This window comes from Sapajus apella, unplaced genomic scaffold (genome assembly GCF_009761245.1).
Source record: "Sapajus apella isolate SASKATOON/1434 unplaced genomic scaffold, GSC_monkey_1.0 scaffold79, whole genome shotgun sequence".
NCBI classification, from domain to species: Eukaryota; Metazoa; Chordata; class Mammalia; order Primates; family Cebidae; genus Sapajus; species Sapajus apella.
The window spans coordinates 6,797,653-6,818,695 of record NW_022437019.1 but is presented as its reverse complement, the minus strand read 5'-3'; the positions used below and the strand labels follow the sequence as shown (position 1 = coordinate 6,818,695).

The window sequence follows — 21,043 nt, the reverse complement described above, 5'->3', positions numbered from 1 at the left end:
CGCCTTGGCCTCCCAAAGTGCTGGGATTATAGGCATGAGCCACCGCGCCCTGCCTCCTTTTTTTTTTTTTTAATTCAACATTATCTCATTCTGTTGATCTCTTAAGCTATCAAATTATGCTTCCTGGATTATCATTTTTTCTCCTATCTCAACCCACCAACCTTGCACACGTCCTCTAACCATACATGCATATTTTTTCATCTATGAAAATAAATCACTCTAATTTATGTTGGTTTATTTCATGGTAGAGTATTATCGATAACATTTCTGCTTAGTGTATTCTATGTACCAGTCACTGTTTAAAGAACCTTATGATCATCCTATTTAATCCTCACAACTACATTTTCAGATAGGCACTACTGTTATCCCATTTGAAAGAACATTAACTGAGGCACAAAGAAGTAAAGCAATTTTCTCTAGGTCACATAGCCAATAAACGGTAGAGCCAGTATTTGAATTTAGAGTCTGACTTCAAAATCTCAGGCCTTAGCTACAATCCTATACCTCTCCACTGGCTAGGCAGTCTTATGTTTATTTAAGAAGACAACTTTTTAATTACAAAAATAACACAGGCTAAATGTTAAAAACCAATAATAAAATTGCTGAATTTTAAAAACCTCCAACAATGGTAAAATACAAGTTGAGAATGAAAGTCCCTCCTCCACCTACCAATTTACCCAGAGATGACTATTATTAAAAGTTTGTTTTTAGCCAGGGGCGGTGGTGTGCATCTACAGTCCCAGCTACTCAGGAGGCTCAGAAAGATCACTCGAGCTCAGGAATTTGAAACCAGCCTGGGCAACACAGGGAGCTCCTGTCTTAATTAAAAAGTAAGTTGTTGTATATTATTTCTAATTATATAGATGTAGATATGAAATATATATTAACATCACAGTAAACATATTTTTCTGTAACTCATGACTGATTCATTTATATGTTATGCATGTATTTCCATGAAAGGATGTGTGATTCTGCCTTAATTTATTGGTTCCATAGTACAGATGAAGCATCATTTCTTTAGTCATTCCACTATTCATGGCCATTTAGATTATATTCATGGGAATATAGGAAACTATATGGAAATGAATATCCTAGACTTTATCATCTCTGTGAATGTCAGTTTCATTTTTCTCCAGTTCAGGCTTAATCTTGATATTGCTCTTGCTGCCTCTCTTTCTCTAACATCCATATACAATCCATCAGCATATCCCACTGATTCTATTATTAAATATATGCATATATTAGTCATTTTGGCCATTTCTCATCGCCTCTTCTCACTATCATCGAATCCATTACCTCTTATCTGAACTATTGTCATTACCTTGGATCTTGTTTTTCTACTTTTAAATAGCAGCCAAGAGTGATCTCTTAAAACTCAATTAGATAAAAATCTCTATGCTCAAAGACTGTCCATCTAAGTCACTAACAGTCAAAGCGCATGTCATGGTCTTTAAGGCTCTCCCTGAGCCAGCATCCTACTACTTTCCAACCTTGACCTCTATCACTCTCCCCTGTATTCATGTTACACTAGCCACATTAAAATCTCTGCTATTCCTTAAATATAATAAGCATAATTTCTCCTTAAGATCTTTGCATTTGCTGTTCCCACTGCCTGCAATCCTTTGAGCCACCCTTCCCCCATATTTGCTTAACTGACTTCTTCACTTCTTTTTTAGGTCTCTGTTCAAATGCTATCACATCTTATTTGTTGAATAAGCGTTGAGTGAATGAATATATCTTTACCCAATTGAATAAACATTTCTGGAGAATAAATTTCTAGAAGTGAAATTGCTTACTTATTTTTCCTTTTGAAATCCTTTGTGATTCCAGTCTCCATCTTGTATCCTTGCCTATTTTAATTTAGTATTCTCATGCCCTTCTTCAGAATGCTTCTGTGTTCCTGTCTGCTGTTTCTACCGTGGAAGGCTGGCTGGCTTTCTGTCTCTCCTGGGAGCTCTGGAAGAGAAGGAAACACTAGCAGCTGGTCTGATTCTCGTGGGCCACTTCACAAGGCTGTGATTTCAACAGTGACCTTGGGGTGTGACTGAGTTGTCATTAAATCATTTATTAGATGAAAGAGGGTCCCCTCTTCATACTTCAGCCACACTTATTTATTTCCAAATATCTGGCACCGTGTTGTAAATTACTCGACACTGTAAAGAAAACATTTAAAAAAAATCTGTCTCATCATATTGATTTAAACTATTGAGGAGGTATGTTGAAATTAGAATAAATCAGAGAAATCCTGGGGTTTTGGTCATAAAATTTTTGTCCATATGTATCTTTAAAATATTATGATATTTTTGTTCATCCTTACCACATTCCATTTGAGAAAATCATATGATTATTGTTAATGACAAAGCAATTTATGATTTCCATTATCTCCTGGATAACTAGGATAAGAATGTAATTAGAATAAAAAATTATGGAATTTTGAACTAGGAGAGCTCATTTGCTTATTTTCCTAATTTTCTACAAAAAGGGAAACAGCCTACTATAGAGGTTGGGTGACTCATTCAAGGTCGCACAGCTAGTTAATGGTACAGGTGGGCCCTCTGACTCTCAAAAGAGTGCTCAGTAGCATCCATGGAACAGTGTCTATGAACCAAATTTTCTGCTAAGTGAAGTTCTATCTGCTAGATAATTCCTGTTCCTTCCCATTGTCCTGACACCCTGCAGTTTAGTTAGATTATGTGATTTGGCCTCATATTTCTTCTGGAGTTAGCTGGATAAGGATCACCCAATTAGGGTGCTTAATTTTGTGCTAATGATCCTTCTTTCTGTCTGAAGTCTTCAGGTTCCAGTTTTTTCAAAGAAACTCTGTGCTGCTTGTCCTTTTCCGCTTGCTGCATGATGTGCACATCAGTGCCTCCTGCAGCCTTCCACTTGTTAATTGCCTCTCCTTCCTAATGGAGCCTGTATCAGCTCCAGTGCTAATTGAACTTCGTCCTTCATTCAGACTGTGTTATTAAACAAATAGTCACAGTGTTTGGTCTCACTTTAATAGGAGCATTGATGTTTGCTTAACATCAAAAACTTATTAGTAATCCATTGAAAAGGCAATTAATGGAGGACATGTGAGTAAGGAAATTGAACTAGTCTGCACCACAGGACAAAGAATGGCAAAGACACTCTGGTTTTCTTAGGTTTAACTGTCTGTATCCTTTGTTGCAAATTGATTGTTAAATTTTTGAGTCTTAACCCAAATCAATGAATTTATCATTTATGTAAAGTAGCATCTATGTGTCTAATATCAAAGTGAAGGACAAGCTGGTTTATCTCTCTCTGAAGTTTTCATTCTCCCTCTCTCTTTATAACATTTTCCCCAAGCTTTTTAGCGGGACTTACCTTTGTGGTTACAGAAAAGAACAGGTGAAAAGAAGGTAATGCGTTTCTTGCAGTCTTTCCACGTACAGCTAGCCACTGATAAGCTTTGGTGTGTATTCTTTGTTCTTTGGTGCTGCATTCTAACACACACATGGAGGAACAAAATTGGATTACATACCATATTGACCTGTTGTTTATTTTTTAATTGGTCATATGTCCTAAGTATCTTTTCTGGACAATAAATAAAGACCCATGTCATCATAGTCAATGGCTTTGATATAATCTCTTGGTTGGATAGGCTGTAATTTATTTCATCATGTTGTTAGAGGTTTAGAAACAAGTATCTCTTATTTAATTGTTTACATAGCCTTAAGTTGACTTTATTATTTGAATGAGTAATAGTAATACTAGAAAAAGAAAACTGATAGACTACTCTGTTGTAAAATAATTGTCCCCTCTTGTGTGAGAATGTGCAATGTTTGGTGTTATCAGGGTACAGATTTATAGGCTACGTAACAACTTTTCTGAGCATCAATTTTTTTTTACTTGCAATTTCACCAAAAAACTATTAAGAAATAACAAGAGGCTAATCAAGAACTGTTTTTAGGATAATTGCTTAAGGTGTGGATTTTTCTCTACCTGTATCCCCTGAGGATAAATGATACCTGGGTTCAAAGGAGAAACAAACTCTAAAAGTGTGACTCTAATGGCATTAGGCAGTGGAGTAAAGTATAGAAGATCAAATTTTCTTTACAATCCACGTTAAATAGATATGAAAGGAGAAGAAACAATAACAGGGTCACTCCATTTGTTCCGTGGACCTGGGAAATAACGTGAAACTTCCATCTGTGTTAATGAGTCATACATGGCTGGGTCCCCAGGCAATATTTAGTAAATGAATAGTGTTACTGCCTAGCAGGGACCCTTTTAGAAAGTGCTGTTGTTGAGAGAACCTAAATATATACATATATATTATATATATATATATGTATGTATGTATTCTGGTTTAGCTAGGATTATGATGCATAAAATGTTGGTAATAGGTTTAAAAGATTAGCATAGACCAGCTTTCCGTGAGATTGTTCTTTATATAAAAAAGTTAAATGCTATTTCTAATGTCATCATAAAAGTCAGGCTGGAGGATTATTGATTTTTTGGAGGCTTTTACTAGATAGCTTGGTAATTGACTCTCTCAAGTTTTAACACTTGGCCCTGGGTTTGCTGTTTACCTTGCTCAAGCAATTTGGTGTAATTAATTTTTATAGCTGTATTTGCTTTCAGGGTTTATACTTTGGTGGAAAGATATCTCTAGTCAAAACCTCACAGAATTACTTTTTTTTCTTTGAATTAAAACATATGATTGTTTTAAATAAGAGTCGTATCTATAAAATTAATAGACAGTAGAATGGAAAATCTTTTAACATCTTTACAACTAACTCGCATAGACATATCTGCAGACAGGATAGAAAAGAAACGAAACTGAACACAGTTAATGTGTTAGTAGAGCTGATCCATATTTTTAGTAAAGAATAAGTAAAAATAATGGAAAAGAAAGCATGCGGTGAAGGTTTTTGTGTTTTGTGGGGTTTTTTGTTTTTTGTTTTTTCTGGTAATATCAGTTTTATTCGGTTGGGGCGGTGACTATAGCTTGGCTGGGGGCGGGGCCGGCCCTCATAGGTTGTTGGGTCCCTCAGGGCCTGGTCCAAGGTCTGCTGAATCTCCACGTTCTCCTCCTTGGCAATGGCTAACGTCTCTTCCAGGTCATCGGCCAACGGCTCTTCCAGGTCATCGGTGGTCTTCTCCAACTTCGCCACAGACTTTTCGACAAACTCTGCCCTGGTCTCAGCCTCCTTCAGCTTCTCATCCAGCAGTTTTATTTCTTCATATTTATCTTCTTTTGTGGAATACTCCTTCTTGAGGCCATCAGAAATTTGAGGGTCTTGTCCATGGTTTGAAGTTTCTCCTCCAGCTGTCTGACTCGGTTCTTCCCCCCTCAGCTTTCTCTTCGGAGTGCTCCAGGTCTGCCTCCAGGATCAGCAGCTTCCTGGCCACCCCCTTGTATCTCTGGTCTGAATCCTCAGCGATGCACGTGGCCTCCTTCAGCTGAACCTCCTCCCGCTCCATCTTCTCCTCGTCCTTCACTGCCGGGTTTTTACGACCTTTATTCTTCTCTGGCTCTCATTGGCTGCCTTCTCAGTCTCTTCTAGCTTGCTCAGGGCTGTGGCCAGGCACTCTTGGGCCCCGGCCGGCTCCTCTTCTACCTGTTGAAAGCGGCAATTTAGGGAGGCCACATGCACCTCAGCATCACTGGCCTGCTCGGCCCGCTGCAGTTTCTCCTGGGCCTCCTTCATGGATTCAGAATACTCTTCCACCTCACCCTCATCCCCTTCAGCTCCCTCTGCTCCTTGTCCAGCTTCTCGAAGTGCTCCTTAGCTTGCTTCTTATTGGCTTCGGTCTGCTCGAGGAGGTCGATGGCGTTCTTCTTGCCCGGCTTTAGCGTCTGCATCTTCCTGATGGCGTCCATGGCCTGTAGGCAGGCGGTGAGGACGGAGCGGATCGGATCGGGTGGGCTGCGAGGACTTAGCACACGGGTGGCGCCTGGGGAGCACCGATCGGGACCCAGATTTTTCTAATGCTTGTAAAGAAAACTTTTGAGTTGATGCTCATCTGTTGAAAGATTTGGATTTAAAAACAGCCGTTGATCATGCTGACCCATAATTGGTCAGAAATCACACATAATCCATAGACTTCAAAGAAAAAATGAAAAACAAAACAATGAGTGAAGGTTATAAAAAGATAAGTTCTCCAGCCTTGGAGAAGCATTCTCCCCCTTTTTCGTCTTCATTTTTTTTTTTTTTTTCCACTAACTTGCTGGTAGTTGGCTTTTTGGGGTGTGTTTTTCACCACGTGATACGGGAACTCTCAGTATCTCTCAGACTAATCAATCTCTCAGGTTAACACCCTATTCCTTCTAATCTGATCAGACGCAACATTTTTTTTTTCCTTTTTTAAAAAATTATGTAATGCAAAACAGACACAACATTTTTAAAAGAAAATAACTTTGATCAGATGACTCTTTTGTGTTGATAAAATTTTTTCTTAAACATTTAAAAATTGATATTTAATGTGATACAAGCTGATTGCACAAAATTAGAAATACAAAGTAAAAAGAGGAAAACAAGGAAATTGATAATTTCTCCATTCAGAGATATATATCATGGTGTTAAATGGTTTCATTTCATTCATCCCAGTCTTTTTTTTCCTTCAGCATGGGTACATGTTTGTATATATTTTTGCTAGTATAATAGAATAATGTGATAAACCTTTATGTATTCACATTTTGTGTACAGTTCTATTTCCTTAGGATTAATTTAAACCCTAAGTTTTAATACTCTGAATGCTTAGAGTTACTGTGGGGCTTTGGGCTGGAGAGAGGGATTGGTGGTACTGAAGCTGTTGATTACCGGAGAAGAAGAACCATGCTCTCAAAATATTCCCTTCACCTCCACTTATAGTAATCCCTCCTGGCATTGTAGAACTAGCATGGAGTTGTCTCTAGCTAGATTATAATTCTGAGGACTTTGGGTTGATATTTACAGTATATGAGAAGAAAAAGTTAGAAAAGGTTTTTATGCATGTAAGTCACTCCTAAAAAGCTGTGTAGAGAAACAAAAGCTTATTTGAGATTATTATGTGCTTTAAATATTCTGATCTATAAGTTCAATTTTTTTTCCCATTGGGGAAAATATAAATCAGAGTATCTTGAGTATTCTTTCCTTAAAGGAGAACATGGGTTCGATAACAGAGACTCACAAATGGAGGAATAAAAGAAATATGAAGTTTTGCTTTTGCAGACATACTGAAGCGGAAAATAAAAAAGCTGAAATCAACAATAACAACAACAAAAACGCCACATCCATTTGGACTAAAATACATGTATATATAACATAACTTTCCAAGCATAAAACGAAAACTCTCACCGAGGGAATGAAAAAAATAGCTTTTGAAAAACTGCTGAAATAGGCCTGTTGTTGAAATAGTTTTATTTCCCCTTTAGAAGATCTATTTACTACAATTCTGGGAGTGAGAGGGATGATTCTGAATAAAGAATAAAGCCATTTAAGATGTTGTGCAGAGTACCAGAATTTATGAAGACTAGTTTGAATTAAAACTAAATGTCACCAGCAAATAGGAGCCAACAGAAATGTACATTTCATTTATTGTATTGGGAGCTGGGGAGGGCAGCAGGGATGAGCTTACACTTAGCAGGACTCTTATATGGCACTAAATTTTATGTGGAGAACTTAGACCTTACAAAAGCATGTGTTTCTCTCAAATCTTCTTAGCTGTTCAGATTAATTCATTAATTGGCAGGAGTTGAAATCATACCTCCTACTTGGGTGTAGTACAAGAGTGAAAAAATCAAATGTTTAATGCATTTATTTATTCATTCAGCAAATTTGTATTCGGCAGCTGCTGTTTGCTGGGTGTCATTCCTGCCACAGTGAGGACACTGGCAAACCAAAGAGACAGGTCCTTGTCTTTGGGACCCCTAGAGCCGAGGACAGATAATACAAAGGAAGAAACAGGTGAGTTCTCTATCAACAATTAAAATGGAGTGATTGGGAGATGCTGGGGGAACACTTCAGGTTGGATGGTCAGAGAAGGCCACTGCGGTCACACCTGAGGGCTCTCCAAGATGATTCCAGAAGCTCACCCTTTTCTCTTTTTAATTTAGCATATCTGTCTTTCTTCTTTGTGTGGCCTTTACATTCCTGTAAAGGACTTACTATTATTATTTGCTTTGACAGAGGAACTGTAAAACTGAAATAAAGATGCAGTTTTTAAAAAGAGCCTGAAATGCATTTTTAATAAATCAGAGTCTCAGGTGCACCATCCTTTTTTCAACTCCAAGAAAATCGTAAATTATTTTATTAGAGGGAATTACTGCAGCTCTGGATCTTAGTGATGGCTGAACAGGAGGTTTTTTCCTTTTCTAAACATCAAGTAGCTGCCAGTTTTAATTTTCTTTTGGAATTTACACATTAAAAACATTGTTTTAGCTGTTCAACAGAACTGTCTCTTATATCCAAGTGATGGTGCCAGAGTATGAAACGTGCATCTTGGTTTGATTTCTTCCCCTCCAGCCTGATTCACGAGTAAAAGTCAGCCTTGCTTTTTATGACTGGAGGGCTAATATACAATATTAATAACTATGGAAAAATTAAATTCCAATTTTACTCTTTAATATCTGCATGCCTAGAAGTTTTATATTCAGGTGTCTGAGAGTGGGTCGACTACATTGCTGGCATCTTTACTTGATGGTGCTGTGAGGTTTTTTTGCACAGATGATTAATGCAATAATTCTGGCACTTGGGATTTCAAGGACCAGTACAATGGCAAAAAAGAATTAACAATATTTATTCAGTGTTTGTTATATGTCAGACACTGGTCTAGGATATGGAGAAATCGTGGTGAACAACAACAACAAAAAGAAATTGGCAAAAATGATTGCCCTCTTATAGTGTATATTCAAATAAGGGGGGGATGAAGTAAATGTATAAACAAGTAATGCCACATGGTGGTAAGTACTCAGAAGAAAGATTGCAGAGAAGGGATAAAGGGACAATCAGGGTGGAAGTGAGGCCTGCAATTTTAGACAGGAGAAAGATAAGCTTGGGAAGTTCTTCCTGAGTTGGTCACTTGTAAGGATAGATGGGAAGGGGGCCAGGCAGCAAGCCAATGTGAATGTCTAGGGAAGTTAGAAATAGCAAGTGTAAAATCCCTGAGGCAAATACATGCCTAATTCTGTCTAGGGCCAGTGGGGGGGAGGGCAGTGTGGCTAGAGTGTGGGGAGAGGAAGGAGGAGTTGTAGGAGATGAGCTCGGAGATGAAGGGTCAGATCATGTCGGTTCTTAGCCCTTAGGAAGACTCTTTGGCTTTTGGTCAGAGTGAATGAAAAACGATTTCAGGATTGTGAACGCTAGAATGTCATGATTTGACTTCTTACAAATACACTAAAAGAGAGGAAAGGAAGAAGTAGAGAGACCAATTAGGAGACTATTTCAGTAATCCAGGCAAGAGGAGATAGTGGGTTGGACCAGAATAGTAGCAGTAAACGTGGTAAGAAGCCTGCTTTTGGATACATTTTGAAAATAAAGCCAACACATTTTACTGTCAGTTGGGATGAAGGATGTAAGATAAAGAGAAAGGTTAACAATGAGTCCAAGGTTTTAGGCTGGAGCAAATGGAAGGGTAGAGTTGTTATTCACAGAGAACAAGAGGACTGGGGGTTCTTTTTGGGGAAAGATCAGGGGCCTGATTTTGGACATACTGAATTTGAAGTGCTCATTATTGTTAAAATGGAGACGATAAGCAGGCTATGGGAATGAGTGGTTGAGATTGGAGGTGTACATTTGGGAGCAGTCAGCACTAGTGTGCATTCTCTTCACTGATGTGCACACTGGCTTCTGTGTTGTTCTGTCTGTGACTTGCATAAAAATAGTCTTTGTGGCAGCCTCAAGTCGTAACCCAGTTCCAAGCCAGGTATCTCTAATTGTATCTCTGGCTTACTTCTGGATTGGGGGTGATTTTATTTATTTTTGTCAGTATTCATTTTCCACTCTGTTCATTCACAACCATGCAGCTACTTATTATTCCTATTTCTTGAGGTGTGAGTGAAGGCTAAAGGGTCTGATACTGATTTATCAGCCACAGCAAATCCAGCCCTTTGTGATACTCCTTTGAAAGGAGGCTCTCTTTGAGAAAGTTTTTGTTACCTTTCCAATTAATCCATCTTAGAGTTGATTATAATTTTAAGCTTCATGATGCAATAATCTATAACAGTTATATAGTGCTATTATCTCTTTCCAAGGACTTTATGAACATTTGTTAATTGCTTGCTGCATTACCCCACAAGGCAAGTAAAGTCCCATTTGTATTCATTGTAAGAGTTTCCCGACAGTGGGGGTTTGAGCCGTGAAGTGACTGCCCATCAAACACCTGGCCAGTTAGGGATAGAGGGATCAATAAGCAAGTAATGATGATGGCTTCATCTTCATTAATTAATATTATTTTCGTACCTCCAGCATTCCCTCATAAAAGTCAGAACCCCAAATGAAAATGATGTTTTCTTTCCCTAGAGACTGTAGCTGATGCGATCAACTTGAACAGATGGGAGATATTAAGCACCAAGAGGGTGAATGAGGAGGTGGGCCCAAACTGCCTTCAACAGTTTTCATTATGAAAACAGAGAATTGTTACCCCAGAGAACTTTAAAGCAATACTTAGTAATCTGGTAGAATGAGAGTAGAAGCATTTGGCTGACTGGCTAATTACAAAGGCAACTCCATTTTTGCTTACAGTGTTAGAGATCTCAGGCAAAAAATGTTGTCTTTAATTTCTTAAAATTCACTCATTGACTGATTGGTTGATACCTACTATATGATAGGTACTTTATAGGCTCAAAGGGAGAGAGCGATATATAAAGCAGACTAACATCTGTGCCCTTATGGAAATTTCTAGGGGGGGAATAATGATAATTAACATTTCAGTATTTACCATGTGCCAGACACTTTTCTATCACTACATTTAACAAATCATTTGATTATGATGAGTCGTATCATTACAAATATTTTAGAGAGAAGAAAACTGAGATATAGAGAGAATAAATTACTTGCTCAAATGCATGGTTAATACATTATGGGGCTTTAGGCCAAAGAGAACCACTATACTTTAGTTTTATTTTCTGCATGAAGTATTGTAGTTGAAGGAGATGACTGATTTGAAGAATTCACATTAGCTGCTTAGGATAATGATACATTTCAACATATTGATCTTAAATTCTTAGGATCCAAGGTGCATGCATGCAAAATTATGTCACAGGTCAGAGGAAAAATCATGGTCTTACATTGTTTTTCTCCAAGTTTTTGCCTTGAGCAAGTAGAACTTGGGTATTCGATTCTTAGATCTTGTCTTTCCTGTTCATCTATATTTAATGAAGACTGCTGGCTCTTTCAGATAGGTCTTATGTCTAGGATATTTGGAAATGATAGTTCAGGGCTGACCTTGAGCAAAATGGTAAAGTACGTTGAGTTAGGAATCTTAGAGGCTCTCAGTTTCCCATCATTTTCCTACCCTCTTTTTATTCACTCACTTATACAACACCTTTTCTTTTCCTTTTTACAAATGAAATGAATAAAAATAGCTTAAATTTAATTCTCTCCCTAGTCAATAACTTTGATAGATTTTATAGATTTACTTTTCATGGAGAAATTTCATGCAAGCATTAGAGCCAGGCTAATCTTGGGAGGACTTCTCCAAATGCCTTTTAGTGTTGGTGAAGAATGACACGGGGAAAAGGGTAGGAACTTTCAGGTTGGATATATTTGGGTTTTACTTCTGACCCAATCCTTTACAAACTGTAGGGCACTGAAAAGAATATTAAAATCACTGGAGTCTCATTTTCCTCATCTAACTAGGATTGTATAATTTCTAATATATGTGAATTGAGCTTCTCTGTGCCTAGTACTTGATAGGTGCTTAATAAATATTTGCTGTTTGTTAATGTTCATTCAACAGATGTTTGAATTCTTGTTATATATGGGCTAGGTTCTGGGGAGAGAAATTATGGTTAATGCAAATACCATGAGTGCTAATGAAAAAGACAACAAAAATGGTCTTCATTCTGAGCCTCAAAAATAGAGTACGTGTCTCCTCTTCCATCTCTTCTCCCCTTTTTTTCCTTTGCATTGATGTGAACAGGAATTATTAAAACACTTTTCTTAGTGTCTTTTATAATCTCCTGTTTTAGTAAGAACCGACTCTACTGATCATCCTGTCCTTTGTCTGTTCTAAGCTTCAGGAATTGGCCATGAATGTTGCTCCTTCTGTTCTAGTGGGTTCATCAACACTGCTTCCACTGGCTCTGTTCTCCTGTAAGATATGGAGCCTGGACGTTCTGAGTGAAGTTCCTACATTACTAATGTCTGTGCTGCACTGCCTCCCTGAAATAGTGATGGTCTGAATTAGGGTCTCTTGGGAATAAGTCAGAGGAGTGGATTCTAAATCTAAGCACAGGTGGGAAGCAAAGGAGAGGAAGCTGTTTTTTCACAGAGTACAAACCTGCAAGAATAGCAGTACCATTAACCAAAACCATGAACACCTCCAATGTGTGAGGGAAAGGGTGACAGGCCATGAAAGAGACTAGAACTTGGAAGGAAGGTCTGGGCTGAGAAGAGAGATGAGGTACATATCCTGGAGACTTCTAAATAGATGACATTTAATTTCATGAGGCTGAATTAACATACCAAGAATACTAAGGGTATAGATAGAGAAATAGAAAGAGTAGAGAGGAGGATCAGGGTACTGCTGTGGGGGAAACTCACATTTAATGAAGGAGCAGCAAGAGAAACTGAGTTAGATCAGACACCTAGGAAAATAATGGTCCCATGGGAAAAAGGAGTTCTGGAAGATAAGTTGACAAGACTATGAATGGTTACATAGGGAATTAAAAGAATGAGAATGGAAGAATAGCTCTGGAATCTTTTGGTGAGGGGGCCATTAGGAATCTTCAAAGAAAGAGATGGCCATGGTAGTTTGAACAGATTACTGTGGAATAGGAGTAAGTGAGCAATCTAGGGGAAAGAGCAAGTATGAGCTACTCTTTTAAGATCTCCAATGGCAGAGAAAGAGAGGGAGGCAGAGACACAGAAAGCCAAAGAAGACTTGAGAGTGATGGGACCTCAGGGTAGGTAGATTAGGAGACAACTTTAGGTGGAGGAGAAGGTTCCGGTAGAGAGACATACAGTAAACACAATCTTAAGTCTCTCCTTAGGGAAGAGTGGGGCTGGGTGTGGTGGCTCACACCTATAATTCCAGCACTTTGGGAGGCCAAGGCGGCTGGATCACTTGAGGTCAGGGGTTCGACACCAGCCTGATCAACATGGTGAAACCCTGTCTCTACTAAAAATACAAAAATTAGCCAAGTGTGGTGGTATGCACCTGTAGTCCCAGATACTCGGGAGACTGAGACAGGAGAATCACTTCAACCCGGGAGGCAGAGGTTGCAGTGAGCCGAAGTGGAAGTCACACCACTGCACTCCAACTGGGCGAAAGAGTGAGACTCTATCTTAAAAAAAAAAAAAAAAAAAAGGGAAAAAAAAGAGAGGAGAAGAAGAAGGCAAGAGTGGTAGTTCTTAGTTTCAGAACTAGTGGTGGAAAGAAAATAGATTATATATAGGGTACTCTATTGAGGAGGATGAAGTAATGATAGAATTTAAGGAGAGAGTAAAAACTTAATATAGGCATTTTGTTATTTTTATAGTTGTTTTGGTTAGTTTTATTTTTGAACAATAATTATTCCAGATGAGGAGAATAGTAGATATTTATATTGGAACACATCACCACTGTTTCACAGTTTTCATCAGTAATGCTTGTGGGTATATATGTACTTTAACATTAAACTTTTACCAGTTTAATTAATAACAGGACTATGAATATAGAAATTTGTGACTTTACTTTTGAATTTTTCATTATTATCACCTTGAGTATATACAATTGCTTTTCTATTTTCTATTTCTATTTACACATTCATTTTAATCATATTTTATGGTAAAAAATGGTGTAGGTTTTAAGAATTGAAATTATTTAAGGGATCGTGCAATCTAATTCATAGATTAATTTCAACTTATTGGCAGCCAATAGTTTTACTTGTGTTTTATTGAAGACATGACCTTCCTTAGAATGGTGTAATAATCCTATTTCCACAGCTCTGTCTCTAGAGAGACAGGTAGATAGCTGAGATTTTGGGCAACCTGGTTATTATTTATGTGACTTCAGTATATTCTTATGTCACAGGATTTGTTAATAACTGTCTCTTGCAGTTCTTAAAGCAAATATGAGAAATTATACTTTTTAAATCCTTTGAATAGTTAAAATGTACAATGATGCATATTAAATTTAGTTACAGGCCTTTGAGAAACCCATTGGCTTATTTGGATGATGACCATTTTACAAGTTTTGAATTCTGTTAATTATAAGATATAATACATTAATTTAAAAATAGACTTTAGGCTGGTCGTGGTAGCTCACGCCTGTAATCCCAGCACTTTGGGAGCATTGAGGAGGGCGGATCACTTGAGGTCAGGAGTTCAAGACCAGCCTGGCCAACATGGCGAAACCCGCCTCTACTAAAAAATACAAAAATTAGCCGGGCATGGTGGTGCACACCTGTAATCCCAGCTACTTGGAAAATTGAGGCAGGAGAATGGCTTGGACCCAGGAGGCAAAGGTTGCAGTGAACTGAGATATAACACTGCACTCCAGCCTGGGTGACAGAGTGAGACTGTCTCAAAACAAACAAACAAAAAAACAAAAAGAAAATGATTTTACTGTTAATCATTTCATATCCAATGTTAAACATAAGTTTAACATTCTGTGTTTACCATGTTACCCACTTCCAAGATAGATGATAAATAGTGTTAGTTTCAAAGACAAGTGTTTACAAATACCTACTGTAAGCCTATCATTTTATGCAGTATTTGGTGGTGTGGAATCTTATTTGAAAATAAAATTAAATATAAAATTGTCCTTTTTAAGATTGAATAAAGATGGCCCACTAGATGTAGCTAGGAGAAGGAGAAGCGTCTGCCATTGAGGGAGCAGAGCATCAGGAAGACTACACACTCGAGTCATAGCATGCTCAAATCTCACAGCATTGCCCATTGGAATAACAAAAGTACAGGAAGGTTGCTTTGACAGCTCACTATTGCAATAGAACTCAGGTGCTTTATGTCTTTTTCTCTCCTCCATCCTCTCTGTAATTCCCCTGTTCCCTCTCTAAGTTTCTTACCTCCTGGTCACAAAATGGCTGCCAAATGTCCATAAACTAAGTCCTAATGTGAGTGAACATGATCAAGGTAGGAAGCAGAAGATATGTCAGGGTTACAAAAGGGACAGATTTTAGGTTGCTTTATCTTTTTGTGAGGCACAAAAAATCTCAGGAAAACTCCACCAGGTTTATTTTATTTAAAAAGATCAGTTTCACTGAGGTATAATTTATAGTAACATTCACCAAGATTAAGGATGCAAATTAAATTTTCACCAGTGTATACAGTCATGCAACCCATACCACAATGATCCAGAAAGTCAAGATGTTCCCAGATAGAGTACAATTTCTTTAACTAGCCATCTTAAAAATTCTTCTGTGTGTAATGATATTTTCATACAGCTGATACTCAGATCTTAATGAAAGCTGACATTTCGATAATAGCTAACCTTTATTAAGTACTTTCTGTGCGCTACTCACTACATTAAATTGTTTGCCATACTTTACCTCCTTTAGTATTTTTAAAGTTTGATCATGTTAAGACTTGATATTTATTGATATATAACAGTTGCACATATTTTTGATGTACGTGTGATATTTTGATATGTTTATAATATGTAATGATTATATCAGGGTAATTAACATATCCATGACCTGAAACCTGTATATTTTATTTGTGCTGGGAACATTCATTCTTTTCTTCCAGCTATTTAGAAATATACAATAAATTGTTATTAATTATAATCTCCCTAATACCAAATATTAGAACTTATTCCTTTATCAAATGGTATTTTTGTATCCATTAACAAACTTCTCTTCATTCCCTGCTCCTCCTTCCCTTCCCAGCCATTGGTAACCATCAGTCCACTCTTTTTTAAATTTTTAAAACAACAGAGTAGAGTAGGATAAGTTTTATTAACAGAACCGGCACTAGTATATATAGTGCCTTTGTGTGAAATAGCAAAAGGTAGCCCCTCTTGTTGGATGCAGGAGACAAGGCCATCTAAGAAGACCAGGGATGGAGTTTGGCTTTCTCTTTCCTCCTAACCTAGACATCTTTGTGGTGTACATAAAATTTTGGATGAGAAAGCCTACTCAACTGTTCCTATTTTACAATACAACAACTTCAGCTTTAGAGGAGTGAATCAGCGCATTCTAGGTTATGCAGTATGGGGCATATCTTGGCTTTTCATGATAGGATTTTATTCACTGGTATCATTGTTAAGTCTGTGGAGAAATGTCCTTAGCTAAACAATTCCTTGAATTTCTTTTTAAGATTTTGCCTCCTTCTTATTCACTATTTACCAACTCTCATATATTTATTCAGGCTTATCTCTTTCCTCATTGATTTAATAGCATGAAATCATTTTCTCAGTTATGACACTATTAACCATTATTGCAATTACTATTTGTTCATAGAACCTCATATAATTTTATCTTTTTAGTGGAAATTAGCTATAGCTGATAATTATTACAATTTTAAATTGACTACCTACTGGCATTTCATATAAATTTGTTTGCATTGAGACACAAGAAAAGCTGATATGTATGAAGTTTCCTATTTTTTGATAAAATTATTATTGCTAAAAAACCTCTTTGAATATGCATGCATTTTATTTTATTAGTCATAGACGGCTATTAGGTTCTAATGAGATTGCTTGATGATGCCATAACATAAAATGAAAAATCTGGTCAAATGTTATATGTCTGGAACAATTTTTATATAATTTTATGATTTTAAAGCTGTCATGGAAAATCCCAGGGGAAATATCTTTGGGAATTGCAAAACAATTGTGTTTGAAATGAATTGTTTAGAGTTTGTTAGTCTATCCTGGATTTTTGAATATAAATTGTAAATGGAATTTTCTTCTTCTTCTTGAGGTCGAGAGAAAGTAAATTAAAATCAGAAATTCATTTCTTGCTATTTAAGTCCATGGTTTACCCATCTTGCCTTCTGAAAAATAGGTATAATTAGATCTCTTGCATAATTTACTCACTATTCTATAAAAAGTAGTGTATAGATTAGTGAGAAACTAGAAATGATGGAAGAAAAGACTCCCAATTAGAAAATGATTGATTAATTTGTTGCAGTTGATAAAATATTATTGTCTATTTTCAGATTCTAGGACTATAAAGCAAATAACTTAACCTGTAGCATCTATTGCGAGTTAAAAACAATTAAAAACAAAGACACTGCCAATTATTTTGAGGCACACTCCTTTTTGGAGTAAACCTATTATTATTATTATTATTTTTTCTGTTTTGTGTTTGTTTCTCACAGACAATATTTCTCCTTGAAATATCACAGGAGACCTCTTAAGCAAAAAAAAAAAAAAAAAAGAAAAAAAAAAAAAAATTTTTTTTTTTACTACACTTTTGTGTTTGGGACCGCACATTACTTTAGAGCTATAGATCTCAAACTGTGGCTCTTCTTTCAGCTCTCAGTAGGATTAGCATCACCTAGGATCTTGTTAGAGATGTCCCATCCCAGAGCTGTTGGCAGAAACTGAGATAGGCCCAGGGATCTGTGTTTCAATAAATCCTTCCAGGGGATGATGATGTATGCAAAGGTTTGAGAACTACTGTTCTGAAGGAACTTAATACACCCAAATTAACTATGTTGCTATTAATTATTTGCAATATTTTAGTGTTGGGTAGAATTGCTAAGTCACAGGATATGAACATATTCAACTTTACCAGGTAATGCTAAAATAGGGTTAAAAAAATACTTGATCCAATTTAGAGTTCTACCAGCAGTAAATAAAAGTCTTACTGTCTTACACCTAACTTTGTCAGACATTTAAGTTTTTACAAATCTGGTGGGTGTGAAGTGGTATCAAGTTATGGTTTGAATTTGAATATACTTAACAGCCTTTAGCATCTTTTCATGTATTTATATGTTTGTTGGTCAGTTACATTTATTTACACTTAGGTGAATTGCTTATTTTTATCTTATCATTTCTCAGTTGGGTTTTCTTTTTTGATTCATAGGAGTTTTAAGAATATTCTGGATACTAATCCTTTGTCATTTTGTGTTTCAAGTATCTTTTCTGTGGTTATGATTTTTATTATCACTTTTCCTGTTGTATCACAGAGGAAAAGAAGCTCACAATTTTAATGTAGTGAAATACATTTGTCTTAATTTATAATTTTTGTTCCTATGATTCATTTAAAAAATTACTCTTTATGCAGAAAGCAGAGAACTAGTCTATTTTTTTCTAGAAGATCTTTAAGATTTTGTCTTTAACATTTAAGTTTTATTATACATAAGTATTATATATGTACCTATATAAAAATTATATATGCACATATTTTACTGAGGTTTAATTCATGTATAATAAAATATACCCATTTAATGTGTATAGTTTGAGTTTTGACAAATGTACACTCGTAACCACTACCACAAGCAAGATGTCAAATATTTGCATCACCTCGAAAAGCTCCCTTTACAGTCAGTTGCTCCCAAGTCACCTGGCCGCAATCAACCACTTAACTGTAGAATAACTAGAGATTAGTTTTGTCTTTTCTAAGAATTTCATATAAATGGAACCTTACAGTAAGTATAGTTTTGCCTCTGGCTTCTTTCACTCAGCATAATGTAATTGGCATTTATCCATGTTGTTGCATGTAGCAGTAGTTGTTTTCTTCTTATTTTCTATTTGCCGAGCCTCATTCTGTTGTGGGATAGTCCACAATTTGTGCATCTATTTACTTGTTAATAAACTGTTTCCAGTGGTTTTTAAACTATTTCAAAAAAAGTTGTCATGAATATTTGTATTCAAGTTGTTGTATGGACAGATGTTTATCTATCTTGGAAAAATATCTAGGAATAATAAGTTAATATTTAACTTTATAAAAAACTACCAAAGTGTTTCAAAAGTAGTTATCCTATTTTGTATTCCCACTAGTCATGTATGAGAATTCTAGTTTCTTCATGTTCTCCCGCCCTTGATATTAGTAGTCATTAATTTTAGGCATTTGAATGTGTGTTTAGTAATATCTCGTTGTGGTTTCTGTTTGCATGAAATTGATTTTTGTGATGTATGGGAGGAATTCAATTTGATTTTTTTTTTTTTATCTGATCAACCAGTTGTCTCAGTACCATTGAGTGTATAATACATAATTTCCTCATCGATATGCAATGATAGTTCTATCATATCCTTAGATGATTCTAAAACTATGTAAAAACTGCTATGAAAATGGACACTCTCATTTTTTTAGAGCTTGGAGTAAAATGTAAAAGTTTAACAGGCATATTTAATTTCATGCTTTGAGTTAATCAATATTTTAATAAGCTTCCTTTAGAAATTAGAATACTTGTCAGCAAAGTCATCGCCTATTCAACCCTAACTTATTCTCTTCTTGTTCCATGTCTTATCTATTTTTTCTCTTTTAAGAAATTCTTAGCTTTAAGATTTAGGATGTGTTTTTTAAAAATTCTATATTTTGTCTATAATTTTCAGTGATCTATACTTGATCTCTACTTCAGATACCTGGTTAGCAATATTGCTGGCAGTGAAAGTTCTCTTCATTTTACTTTTAAGATTTATTCTTCCTTTGAGTGAAAGAGAAGTAGGTATCCAAGAGAGAGAATTTGAAAAACACATAAAAGTATGAAGGTGAAAATTAAAAATCATGTATAATCTTTCCTCCCAGACATAATTGTAATCTGCATTTTTTGTTTCCATTTGTTTATCAAAATTATACATGTAAATGTTAAAGAAAAAATAATTTGGAATCATTTAGTGTTGAAAGTTAGTCTTTAGTACTTTCTCCTTCTCAGTTCTATTCTTTAGTGTATGGTTTAACATTCTTTAAGTACGTGGTTCATTCTAGAACCATTATTAACTTTTGTGTTTGACTCTACTGTTAAGTTGTAAAATTAAAACCTAATAAAAAGTATTAAGAGTATTGAGACTGTATATTTGGAAATTTTAATATAAATAAAATTATTTTAAGAACTAGGGCCAATAAGGAAATATATGTAGCTACAGTCACAATTGAGAAAATACGTTGTAAAATACATCAAGATTGCAATATTATTTGAGCTGAGAACTATGTTTGGTCTATTTCTGAGTCAAGGATGTTAAATTGTGCTAATGTTTAATTTTATATCACAAATTTTGTAGAAAGCCTATAGTGCAGTAAATAGTGTAAATTGAATTAATTTGTTTTTATGTTTTCATGACAAAATTTATACTTTCATCTTCAACGTAGATGCTTCAAATTTATTTTCTAATATTTAAATTCCCTAGTTAAGAGTGGAGACAAGAAGATTTAAAATGTCTAATCTCTTAGGGTTTAAAAATACAAGCAATTATTGTGTGTGTTGGATTTATTACTTTTGTAGATTAAAATCAATGGGATTTTTGCAATTAATAACAAAATTGCATATAATGGTCTTATGGTATTAACAGTCTTAGTAAGCCATCTGTAGCAGTTTTCAATTCTCAACATAATTGCATAGAGTAGTTTATGTTTTCCAAGGAAAAATCCCTAGACAAACTATGCCTCATTTTACTTCTATTTTAAGCTAATCCCCTGACTGAATCTTAGATCTATGAGTTATTCTTCTTTGGAGATTTGGGAGTTTGCAGAAGTATGAGGATAATAAAATCATGATTTGATAAGTTGCATACTGTTCAGGGATGGCAGGTTCTTCCTACACCAATATCAGTGTTTTATTGTTTCTGTATGTGTGTGGGTGGGGTAGGGGAAAAGTGAAAATAACTTTCTGTCCTTTCATTTGGGTGTGCAAGTTTATCATTTGGACTTAAGAATGTGTCATATATCTAGAAATCAGTTGGGTGAAATGGAATCTGTCAGATTACATTTAGTTATGTGACACAGATGGTCATTTCTCTCCTAACATGTCAACGTGTGCCTAAG

The 21,043-nt window shown here is 35.9% G+C and overlaps 1 pseudogene; it reads right to left on the bottom strand.

Moving 5' to 3' along the window:
* Positions 1-4,709: 4,709 nt before the first annotated feature.
* Positions 4,710-5,851, bottom strand: LOC116533131 (annotated as a pseudogene).
* Between the last annotated feature and the right edge of the window lie 15,192 nt (positions 5,852-21,043).